The sequence below is a fragment of the Anas platyrhynchos genome, chromosome 7, assembly GCF_047663525.1.
Source record: "Anas platyrhynchos isolate ZD024472 breed Pekin duck chromosome 7, IASCAAS_PekinDuck_T2T, whole genome shotgun sequence".
Classification (NCBI taxonomy): Eukaryota; Metazoa; Chordata; class Aves; order Anseriformes; family Anatidae; genus Anas; species Anas platyrhynchos.
This window is the reverse complement of record NC_092593.1, coordinates 29,504,525-29,517,139: the sequence shown is the minus strand read 5'-3', so window position 1 is coordinate 29,517,139 and position 12,615 is coordinate 29,504,525. Positions and strand designations below refer to the sequence as shown.

Genomic DNA, 12,615 nt, shown 5'->3' with positions numbered 1-12,615 from the left:
GCAGTAGTCTTCTTCAAGGACACAGCCAGGACTCTCTGCCCCTGACAGTTTTGAGGAGTGGGAATTAATGAAATCAGAACCTCATTTTCCTAACAGCTAAGTTAGTCAGAAGCCTGAAACATATTCATTAACTTGCCTCAGACTGGTGGATGCAAGGATGGAAGAACCTCGCTACAGCTTTGATCAGGAAGACTCCACTCCTGACTTCCTCTTCTGGGACCAGGATCCCAACATTGAGCTCCAACTGGATGACCTCCTGCTGGACTACTGCTCCCTGGAGGACCCTTCATGCCCTTGGCCCTCTCCTACCCCCCCACCCTTAGTCCCCGTTGGCCCACCTGTCCTGCTGAGCGCGGCAGCCGGAGCTACGGGGGGTGCTGAAGCGGACAGCTCCCGGCCTCCCCCCGCCAGCCTCCACCGCCGTGCCGCAAACGTCCGTGAGAGGAAGAGGATGCTCAACATCAACTCGGCCTTCGACGAGCTCAGGTGCCACGTTCCGACTTTCCCCTATGAGAAGCGCCTATCCAAGATTGACACACTCCGCTTGGCCATCGCCTACATCGCTCTCCTTGGGGAGATCCTGCTATCCGGATGCGATCCCAAATCCTACGTGGAGGGGTGCCTCAGGAATGGTTTGCAAAGCCACCACCAGGCAACCTGGAATACAAGCGGTGAGAGAAAAAATTATTTTATTTTCAGGGATCACAGCAATACTTTGGGTTGCCAGTGAGAGTGAATCAAATAGCTTTTGAACACCACTTGTCACATTCAAATGACTCTGATGATGTACAACTTACCTTCCAGAGTGTAGGTAAATAGCTGTTGCAATTAAAAAACAAATAAATCTAAACTTTGCCTCTAACTCTCATTTAAGGATCTTTTCCTTAAAAGTGAACTTGCTAAACTTGTGGGAATGGTTCCCTTTTCAAACCAGATTAAAGATTTTGTTTATTCTCAGAACACATTTTTAGACTTGTTGTTTTTCTCTGCAGAGCTGTTCCTTTATAATGTCACCTTATGGAACATCTAGATATTTTCTTTGATTTCTTTAGAGGTTTTCTTTAGCTTGTACCTGACTGAGAAAAACACATGGCTTTGAGCATAAACAGAATCTAATTTATTAAAATACATATGTTCAAGTAATCAAGGGTATCTCTGAGATACAGTGTTACAGTTAAACACTGAGAAGCTACATGAGAATGTGCTCTCTAATTTCAGATTTGTTTTGAAGTATAAGGGAGTGAATGCCTATATGCAATTTATATTCTTACATAATTATTTATATATTAAAGCGAAGGACTATTACTCTGTTCTCTGTTTGGCTCGTAATTAATCTTGATTTACAAGGGTTTTGAACTTTGTGCTTGCTTCTACCAGCTTATGTCACTTCACCAGTCCACTATGTAGTGAAGATGGGAAATTGCCCAAGTGCCCGAGTATCAAGGGGCCTCAAGTCTCAGTGTGGAAGCAACAGGTCTTTAAAAGGCTTGGGTTACTTAGCAGTGCAGGGAGGAGCCGAGGGGGATTTTCAGTAGTTCTTGGCACTTTGCATTATAAGGTAATTAACCTTTCTAACTCCGTCCCTTTGCAGTTTAATTTCCTTTGGATTTTGTCACTTTTTGGAATTCAGCCTTGAAGTGTATCAGCCTTCAAAAAGTGTAGCATATTTAGAGGAAAGTCATTGCAAAAGAAAAATCCCCTTTCGTTACACGTGGAAATGTCAAAAGGACAGAGCCTGAATGGAAAAAACAGGAAAAGTTAATTTAGTCTTTTCTCTTTCCCTGTTAATTTCCATTAGCTACATATCTGGGAAAATAAATCCTGATATACCACTGATCACAACTCTCTTGAGTGCTGAGAACTTTTGTATTTTATTTTACAGCTGCATCCACCTTTAATAGATAAATAAGTTGTTTTAGAATGACACAAATGCCTCTCATAGTTATCACGTCTTTGTAAGGCTTCTAGGTAACTAATGTTTCTGAAAAGCTCCACTGGGAAACATCTTAATGAATGAAGCTGCTTTTCTGGTGTGGCTGAATAGGTGACTTGTTAAATTCTAATTGAAATGTTTTAAAATGTTTTTAAATTAATGTGGTATGTTCTTACTTTGTTTTCCTTTCTTCCTTCTATTCTGTGTAGATCTGACAGCCCGCCTGTCTTGGGTAAAGTGGGATTAAGAGCTACCCAAAAGAGAGATCTCTGAAGGCAGTGTATTGCTAATCTGATGACCCAACTGCTGGGTACCAGCTGTTAAATTCTCAGTACTGCAAGCAAAAGCATGGCACTTACCACTTCATTGACTGTCACTGATCACTTTCTTTCTGCATGTCCAGCATCCAGACTCTCATGGTGTTAACTTGTTGTTGTTTAGGGCCTTCTGCTTCTCTTTCTTCTGGTTTCTCACACACTTATGTACTACTCTTGTCTGAAAGTGGAAAAACAACAACAACAACAAACAAAACAACAACAACAACAAAAAACAACCATTAAAAATCAGTGTCATTACAATCACACTAACATTTTGAGATTGCTGTTCCATTGAGTGAGAGCAATGTCCAAACTACATTTCCAGTGCATGGGAAAACCCATCCCTGATCACAAGAATAAGCTAAGCACCATTCACTGTAGCCTTTTGTTTGGCTGAAGATGTCCAGAGCAATACGTGTAAAAGTTGTCAGTGATGTAGAGCACAGAGAACATGAAAGGCAAGCTTTCCAGGAGGTGAGAGACAGAATTTCTTTCCAAAACTTCTCATGTCTACCTCCCTATATGACGACTTTGGGACGTCTGAGTTCAAACAATTTTGGCTACAAATAGCCTATGACTGCTAGCACTTGGGAACCATCTCCTCTATGCCCCTCACACATATAATTCATCCTGATTGATCACACAAAGACAGCAGCTAGCTTTTGGCATTTTTCACAAAACCACTTCTCCCTTCTGATTTGTGATTTTTTTAAGGATGTGCCAGCTACCTGATGTCGCTCCAAGAACAATCGGGAAGGCTCTGCTAAATGCTTCCAACGCAAGATGTGCCCCACTTTCCTGCTGAAACAAAACAGAGAGGCAAAGCAATGTGTTCACACTTGGCAAGTGATTACCAAACAGTTGTTTCCACAGAATAGCTGTCTTATTCTGCAGCCCATGGTAATAATTAAGCTTTTCATATTAGTAAAAATAAAACCATGATGAAAAGCCTATAGCTGTTTCTCCATTTTCTGTGATAACTCTCTCATACTACCTGAGTGTGCTCTAAAGCTAACATTGTGCTCATCTGTTGAATACATTTTTTCCTGTCACTCCTACATTGCAAAGGCTCTGAATCAATTTGTCAGTAAAGAAGAGCCATTGTACATCATGCATCTTGTACACTGTACTTCTGTAATACCCTGATACTGCACTCAGTCTTAATGTACTTTACTTGATATTTCTTAACAAGTGAAATGCTAGATCCAGATAAAATGAATGTACTTGTTTTAGCACACTGATTAGTTCTCCATATAGCCATTATCTCTGCTAAGCTATGTCAGAAAGTGTGTCTTTGCTCTGGCTGAACTCTAATAGTTTTGGGGAGAAGCAAATATAGAGAGAGGCCTTTGAGGGGAAAACTGGAAAGAACCTTTTTACCTTCTCAATTTTTCCATTAAAACAAAAGGAGCAATTTAATCTCAGATGCAACAAGATATTTCAGCCGACTCAGAAAAAGAAAACATTTCATCTCAAACTTTTAACTTTCTTTACTTTTTCACCCACTTATGACATTGGGATGATTTTTACAGTAGTTGGTGCCTAAAAAAAAAAAAAAAAAAAAAGCTCTTTGAGGGCCCCCATACAAGACTGGTGGGGCAAACGATGGGTGTAGGAGCTCAGCTCTCCCAACTGCCCTCCTCCTGGCCTACAAATCCTCAATGCTAACCTCTGTACTCATGTTAAAAGGGCAGGAAGACAATACAACCTAGGGTTGCCTGTCAGGGATACTGAAGCATGAGGCTGTTCATTTATTTATTTTCTTATTTATTTTCTAGGAAAGTAAATGTGACGGCCCCAGAGCAGGTCACTGCTCTCCCTCCTTCTTACCTGCTCTGGCAATGCTGAGCCTCTGGGGACACAAATGTCTCTGAAGGTGACACGATGTCACAGGTTAAGAGGTCAGTGATAGCCCGGTCCTTGTGTAGAGGATCCCCAAGAGCCTGCCTGGGATCTAAAGGAAATGAGACAGGCCAAGTCTTCACCGGGATGTGTATTTCTCTGAGATCCTTACTGATTACCATCTGTAAGAGACCTGAGACTCATCCACCCCAGATGCTTTCAGGCAGCACTGCTGGGGACCCCACAGGTCACACATTATAGCCAGCACGTTGTAGTAACCACCTCTCTAGCACTGTTGTGGCTAGAGGTGGAATAGACTCCAAATGGGAATGCACCCACTGTGCAAGGTACTTCACCACCAGGCTTAATTTGGGTCTCCAAAAACCCTGGCTCCAGATATCCCCCATTTTAATGGTATCGCAGGCTGAACTCTCTGTGCTGCTTCCTTAGTACTGTGCCACTCAGAGGTCCGCAGTGCTTACAAGATAATAGCACCATGCTATGAAACAAATAAACATTTTCTGTACTCACCTAGTGCAAACCAAAGTTTGCTTGTTTGCTCTTTGTTCCAACCTAGAAAACTTGGTTAATGGCTCTTCTGAAGCAAGCTGGTGGGTACAGTAGCATTGGGAAAGCACACTCCTATAAAGGTGATCAGGCAATTTATCAGGTTTGTGATCTGCTCGCTGTGGAAGGACAACCAATCTGGAGATTGCATTAGTACCAAAGTAGGAAGAACTGCCCTGGAACAGAATGATTTTTCTCAGCATGGGGACTCCAGCTAAGGAAGGCTTCAGCTCTAGGTGTCAGCTAAAGCTGAAGCCCTCCTCTGACATGCATACTCCCACCCCAATGCCCCATGCTCAAGCAGCAATACTAAGAACAACAGAAACACCAGCGGAGCTTCCTGCAGCACGGCTCCATCAGCAACACCACTGAGCTCCTGCAGGACGTGCCAGACGTTTGAGTGCAGCTGGGCTGTGGTCTGCACGCTGGCAGGCTCTGAGGAATGCCCTGCTGCAGAGGCACTCCCACCTATCACTGCTGCTGTCAAGGAATCCTTGCACAGGGCATGACTTTGAGGAACAGGCTGCTGGAATTTGATGATGACTCTAAGCTCGGAAAAACCGTGGCCAATAAATCCCGAGGCAGGATATGTAAAGACGGGGGTTTGGGTTGAAGTCAAAACCAGAAATAAAAATGTTCCTTTCGGGAGTTAAAACTCTAATCCTGGGCTCTTGAGCCAGTAAGTAGGAGTCAATACATTTATTGCCACCATTAAGACTGATGAAGCTGTTTCTCCTCATGCACACTCTGGTTTGACACCCACATCACTCCATGGCCTTCAGTGCAGCCACATTTGATTTATGCTGGCTGGAGGGGACAGACTTTCTCTGCCCTCCCTGAGCTATCCTGAGCATGGCAGCCTTTTAGAGATGACACATCAGCCAAAGGATGGTTCTTGGGTAATGTCCTGTTAAATCAGATGGATGCAAGCAGCTGCTAAACTGGGAAATACATCATGCCATCAGAGCAGCTTCTGATATGTCACTGATTCAGCCAAATCCATTTATCTGAGATAGTTAAAAGCAAATGAGAGGGCTGGAGCAACTTCCTACAAAGACAGGCTGAGAAATTTGGGGTTATTTAGCCTAGAGTAGAGAAACCTCTGAGACCTTTTAGCAGACTTCCAGCATTTAAAGGGGACCTACATTAAAGATGAGGAGGGACTCTTCATCAGGGAGTGTAGTGGTAGGACAAGGGGTAATGGCTTTAAATCAAAAGAGGATAGATTTAGATCAGGTTTGAGGAAGAAATTTGTCACTCAGAGGGCAGCGAGGCCCCGTCTCAGGCTGCCCCAGCTGTGCCCATAGTTCCATGTCTGGGCACATTTATTCTGAAATATGCCTGCCTTTTCCTGAATGAACTTAAGCTTCTGGAAGTAGACTATAAGGCAGGAAACCCCAGGGGGAACTGGGCTGGTTTCTGGAACTGATTTCTGTGCACTACATTTACACTCCACCTCAATCCTGAGTAACTGCTGTGTGCAGTCATATGCTCCATGTCCACTCAGCTTCTTTCCTGCCAGTTGTGTCATACTTGATGACAGTTTGACCAGTTTTCTGGTCTCCAGGCAAGAGGTTTGACTGGCAGCAGTGTCTATTTTCGATATTCACCCTCGTTTTAAAAAATATTATTATTTCTTCATCTCACCTTCTAGACCCTGAAGTTTTATCCCAGAAACAATGACTATAGTATTCCCATAAATTATACAGACCTTAACATACACACAAAACCTAATTCTACAACAGCCCATACACAGCAGGTTACACCCAGCACAGCTCAAGATTTTAATATGACATTACGAAGATGAAGCCTACTCGAGGCTCCTCAGACCACCAGAAGGTTCTCAGAGGATCACATTGACTTTCATAGCAGCTCTCAATGATTTTCCTGGGCTGGGAATCAGGCTTCACCTTCCTGGTCTTTTCAGCTGCTCTTCTTTTTCAACACAGCACAGGTCAGCTCTGCATTTTCTTTGTCCTCTGTGAAGCAGCAGGATCCTCTCATCAGGAATTTAATGGCCAAAGCTCCTATGGAAGGAAGCCAGGAAGTGCAGAAGGATGGTACCCTCATATGGCAACCGCTAAGGACTGGCTTGGGGGCCCATAAACAGCTTGAGGATTTCTTGCTTGAAATAGAGTCCAGTTTCCAGCTCACCTGGGTTCTTGCCAAGAAAAATGAGAGTAATTTGTTACACCTTCCTTCCTCCAGAACTAAACTATCCACCCTTTCTGAAACAATATACCATGGTTCTTTGTCATCTAGGAAACCCTAGAACAAAAGAAATCACATCTCCATTGTGAAACAGATTCTTTTGAGAAGACGTTGGTAGTTTCTTCAAAGGACAGACTGGGGATGAAGAGAAAGTTTATTCCTTTTTTTTTTTTTTTTTTTTTTTGCCACTGACCCACAGTAGCAAGCTTCATTTCCAAGAGCCCTGTTACAAAGACATTCATGGTCCTAATAGGCAGAAATATCTTAGCATGAAGAAATAGCTCAACTGCTCAATGAGTTTTTTTTTTCTTTGTCAGACTTTGGCAGGGAGGCAAGGAGCCTGTTCCCTTTGCACAGCCATAGAGCAGCCCAGACAGATTCAGCTCCTTGGTTTGCACTACCTTTGAGTCTGCATGCAGGAATTCCTTGGAGTCAGATAATCAGTTTGCACAGGTAGGAATCAAGGCAAACAGGCAATGGTAGCGGCTTTCAGGAGGAAATTTAATATATCTTCCCACATCTCCTAAGTCCCTGAACCTCCAGGCAGAAACCAGGGGAATAAAGTCCCTACCATCACAAGAGAAGATCAGTTTTGAGAGCACCTGAAGAACCTGAACATACAAAAGTCCATGGGACCCAACTAGGTGCATCCCAGGGCCCTGAGAGCATTGGCAGGTGCAGTTGCTAAGCCACTATCATCACATTTGAAAAGTCATGGCAGGCAGGTGAAGGCCTCAGTGATGGGAGAAAAGGGAATGTCACACCCATTTCTTAAAAGAGAGGTAGGGAAGACCCAGAATCAACTGACTAGTTGGCTTCACCTCAGTGCCTGGTAAGATCACAGAATGGATCCTTCTGGAAGTTATGTCAAAGCATATGGAAGACAGGGAGGTTATTAGACAGCTGACATGGCTGCACCAAGGGCAAATCATTCCTGACCGATCTAGATGCCTTTCAAAATGGACTGACTGCATCAGTAGACAGGGGAAAAACTTCTGTTTTCATCCACCTAGACTTCTGTAAGGCCTTTGATACAGTCACCCACAACATTTTTGTCTCAAAACTAGAGGCATGCATTTGAGAACTGTTAGACGGATAAGAAATTGGCTAGATGGCAGCATCCAAACAGTTACAGCCAGTGTCTCAAAACCCAAGAAGAAACCAGTAAGAAGTGGTGTCCCTCAGGGGACCAAATACTATTTAATACCTTCAAGAATGGCATAGACAGCGGGATGGAGTGCACCCTCAGCAGGTGTGCCGATTGCACCAAGCTAAGTGGTGCAGTTGATATGCTAGAAGGAAAGGATGACAACCAGGGGGTTCTTGCTAGTCTTGAGGGATCAAGTTCAAGGTCAAGTGCGTGGTCTTAGATCTTCAGTAGAGCAACACCCAGTTTTAATCTATACAAGGAGCAGAGTGGCGCAGCGGAAGCGTGCTGGGCCCATAACCCAGAGGTCGATGGATCGAAACCATCCTCTGCTATAATGTTTTCTCTTTCTGCATGTGATAAACTCTGAGGTCTTTTCCAACCAAAATGATTTTACAAACTGGTTGAGAGCAGCCCTGCAAAGAAGGACTTGTGAGTACTGGTGGGTAAAAATTTGGATGTGAGCCAGCAATGCGCGCTTGCAGCCCAGAAAGCTGATGGTGTCTTGGACTGCACCCACACAAGCACAGGCAGCAGGGCGAGGGAGGGGATTCTCCCCTTCTGCTCTGTGAGACCCCCCCCCCCCCCCCCCCCCGCAGCCTCAGGAGGACGTGGGGCTGTGGGAGTGGGGCCAGAGGAGGCCACAAGGATGGGCAGAGGCTGGAGCCATAGGGGTAATAAGCAAGCTCTGGCCTTCAGAAAGAGTCCCAGGCCACATCAGCTCCTTTTGTGGGAACAAAGTGCTGTTACGATTGCTGTGTCTAATTTTAGATGACTCCCACCCTATCTGTTTGCTTAAGTCCATGTGCATATGTTGAGGGAGGCACCAGAGCCAAAGGGGTTCCAGTCTCAAAGATAACTTCTTGCCACACAAGGGAAAGGTGGAAATAAAATCAGATTGCGTTTTGCACTAGCACTCAGCTATCTTACACTGGGAGGTGTTCGAGTAGAGGGAAATCCAGCTGCAGGCACTGCCCTCTCGTGGTACAGGCTTAAAATCTTGCGTTTCCAGGAGAAGCAGAGGATGGTTTCTACGAGCATCCCTGCTCCAGCTCAGCAGGGAACAGAACAACGCAGACAGACAAGTGTATGCATAGCTATTTATCTCTGCAATTAGACTACGCTTTGTATTCCACTTCAACCAAATCCCATGTGTTTTATATTTTTGATGTAATTTATATGCATCTTTCTGCCATCTTCCCAGTTCCTTGTTTGCACACCTTGCAGAGAGAAAGAGCCTGAAGCGTTATTCAGCTTCATAATGCAATGTCTGAGTGCTGATAAATATTGGTGTAGCACTCTGGGGATGTAAGATGACATGAATTGGCACACAGAGCTCACAGACAGAGCATCCACTGATCTTGTATGCCCCTGGCAAGCAGCATGGCATTCCCTGTGCACCCTGCACTCATCCTGGAGGCTGCCTGTGCTGCAGTGAGACTCCTCTTTCAGCCTTGCTAATGGCTAAGCCATCTCCTGAGAAAGACTTTCCAAAAGTAATCAAGCTGGGGCAGACACCGAGTATGGAAAATTTTCGCCCAGGCAGTTCTCACTATACACAAGTGAAAATAGAGCAAAATAACATGAAGGGCAACAACAGGTTGGGCTACTTGGAGTGCACATAAGTACGGGTGCATGTATCCCTATCTCTTAGAAATGTAGGATAGGAGAATTGGGAGTAATAAAAATTCATGTACAGAGACCAGCAATTACTATCAGTCACAAAACAACACCAGCCTGATGGTCTCTACCTCATGGAGGTGTTCTCACAGTGTTTCAGTGCCCTACAGGTTTCCTCTCACCAGCCGCTCCAGCAACAAGTAACTCACAGATGAAGCTTATCAAAAAAACATTTCTTAGATTGGAACGAGATTTAAGCTGTGATTTCCAAAAAGGGACTTCTGCTAAATTGCCACAAAGCTCCTCAGAGGGGAACCTGATCCCAATACCCTCTATGCTGAGCTGCACGCAGGCATGCATGCACATACACATCCTGTTTGAGCGTGCAGGAGAGATTTCCCAAGCTAACATTTACGCAGTTCTCTGGAGGACAATAAAGTTATATGAACTGTAGCCACAATTATTGGATGTTATAGCACTAGACCCAGCCAGTGAGCTAATCTGAGACCTGGTTTTCAACAAACATCAAATTCTCTCGTTATTCAGATACCTGTATTTCAGCCCCGTGATTCCCAAGGTTTTTGCTTTACTTGTTGCTCCACACACACACCCTACTGCAAGTGCTTCTCTCCTCATGCTGTCTAAATCACATCAGGTACTTGAATACCACACTAATTTCCCTCATCCAGTATTTTCCTCCTTATGTGGAGGTGCAAAGCAACCTACCCAGAAGTCATCACTGTATTTAAGAGCCTCGGGTGATATAGCAACACAAGCTTGCAGCAGCAAGGTAAATGCGATGCAGACTTTCCTAGCTACTGGGAACCTTTGCACAGACTTTGCCCACCTAGCAGGCTGGTTCGCAGCATTTTCACAATCCCATTCTAACAGGCCAGGAAAATTAGTGAAACGTGCGCTTAAATGTATGCATGTGCTTAAGCTGAGCTGGCTGCAGTGGGATGATTGCGCCATGAGAAAGGAGAGTTTGATGGATCGACACCTTATGCTGAGTAGCTTATCAATTTTCCCTTCAGCTATTGAAATACATGCCACAGTCTTAAATCAACCGCTTCCAGGAAGGTAATTCCAGACTATCAATAAGTTTCCAGCAGGCACTATCCAACTCTCCTTCCGTCACCAGGGCTAGGATTTCTGCAGCATAATGACAGTACAAAAAACTTGAGGCTTAGAAATATTACACTGCCCTAGCAGAATGATGGATCTGCTTCCAGGGGGGAAAAATCCTCTAACTAAACAAAAACCAGAAAAGGTCTTTCAATAACTTTATTTTCCTTTTCCACATTATATTCTTCTACCGACTCTTACATCTTCATGAACTGATCCCAGCATAGCTCTTCAACAGCCAAGTTATTCTCGATGGGGTAAAACATCAGCAAAACACGCGACTCTGAGCCAACACTGAAACTGAACTGCTTCACAAAATGAAAGTAATACGCGATGGGTATCTTCCCGGTGAATTGAATTAATAATGTTAAAATCAATAGTAACTTAACAATCCTATAAAACTGTGAAATTTAATCAGTGGGAGAAGCTGGGAAATCCTTTAAAGTTTTGCTGATAAAAAAAAGTTAGAAATTAATAATATTCAAGGTATCTTAAATAAAGAAGGAACTGTGCCCTAACAAAATAATTTGATCTTGGAACGTTCAAGTGAAGCGTGCAGTAATCAAAATAACCAAGGTGAAGATATTAAAATGTGTTATCCTTACCTATTGAGAGAGCTCATAAAATTAAACATTACCTAAGGAAAAGTCCCGTGCCTTCTTTTCTGAAAGCAATTAGCACAAATTTTAAGGAGTGAGACCAAATTCCTAATTAATATAAATACTGATCTTTTCAAATTAATAAGTAGTACATAGAAAGTTACATTAAAAACTATTCAGGGAATTTGCTTTAGTTCTTCACACTAGCACATGAATGCAAAATAAATATGTTTTTACATTACCCTAGCTACTTAAGTAAATTTAAAACCCGGAATAATCAGTGATAGAAGTGATTTTTGGGTTACTTGAACTCTTTCCCCCCCTTTTCTTTGTCTAATTTCTGTTACCTTGCTACTTATTGCTAGCAGAAGTTCACAGCTGCAGGGAAAGCTTTTTTCCTGCTCTGAGAGCAGATCAGCTTAAATCCAGGAGGGAATTTCATGGTTGTGGCTGTCTCCCTGCCTCCAGAGTTGAGGAGAAAACTCTCTAACCTTCTTTCGGTAAAAACTGTGGTAGAATGGTTCAGCATATTTGAATCCTAAACTAAAAAGAAAAGCAACAACAACAAAAAATAGATTTCATAAACTCAAACAGATGCCTTAGAAGGGCAAATATCTTGTTCCTCTTTAATTAAAAGGTATAGCAAATAAAAACCTGGTTTTAATTAAACAGCAGGAATATAAGATGTTATCTCTCCCAACCATTCTGCTGCACTGAATTAACTTTTGCCTTTATTTGTCTAAATCCACCGTGTATCACCCTAAACTGAGCACACAGCAAGAAAACTTAGTTTTATGAGAGTCAAGAAGACAGCAGCTCCTGACCAGGTATAAACCAGCAGTTTGTGCTGGTTCAGGCAAACACCAAAACAGATTCTTTCTGAGTCAGTCGATGCTGATCACCATGCCCAGAGCAGATCCTAATGCAAACACACACATACACACAAATAAGCAGTTTTACCCACACTGAGGAAGACGGGGAGCTTAACTGTAGCATTTAATCACTTTCTGTCAGCCTCTCTTTCCAGATTGCAGATTTTCATCTGCCTGGTGCTCTGTAGCAAAGGCAGAGCATGCTTTCCCCAGTGGTGTGGGGACCCAAAAATAATAAATCTCTCACCCCAATTCTCTCCTTGCTCAGCCACCATACACCCATATCCAACATAAGAGCTTTGCGTGAGCTCTCTTGTGAGTAGGGTTGGGTTCTGGCTTTTCCCAGCAGCTTAGAAAGCCCAGCCAGGGCCAAGCCTCCTTG

At 43.5% G+C, this 12,615-nt stretch overlaps 1 long non-coding RNA gene and 1 other non-coding gene across 15 annotated transcripts in view; one reads left to right on the top strand and one right to left on the bottom strand.

Moving 5' to 3' along the window:
• Nucleotides 1-12,615, bottom strand: part of LOC110353247 (uncharacterized) — a 54,622-nt gene extending 42,007 nt beyond the window's left edge. For 3 of the 14 annotated variants that reach the window (XR_011810742.1, XR_011810744.1, XR_011810733.1), the window contains exons 1-5: nucleotides 12,481-12,609; nucleotides 4,624-4,734; nucleotides 4,081-4,204; nucleotides 2,293-3,051; nucleotides 339-657 (exon numbers count right to left, since the gene is read on the bottom strand). This is a non-coding gene — a long non-coding RNA (uncharacterized lncRNA). The other 11 variants (XR_011810734.1, XR_011810736.1, XR_002403512.4 and 8 more) reach the window with 11 other exon arrangements.
• Nucleotides 8,281-8,352, top strand: TRNAM-CAU (transfer RNA methionine (anticodon CAU)). The gene has a single exon. It is a non-coding gene; the product is annotated as a tRNA-Met (tRNA).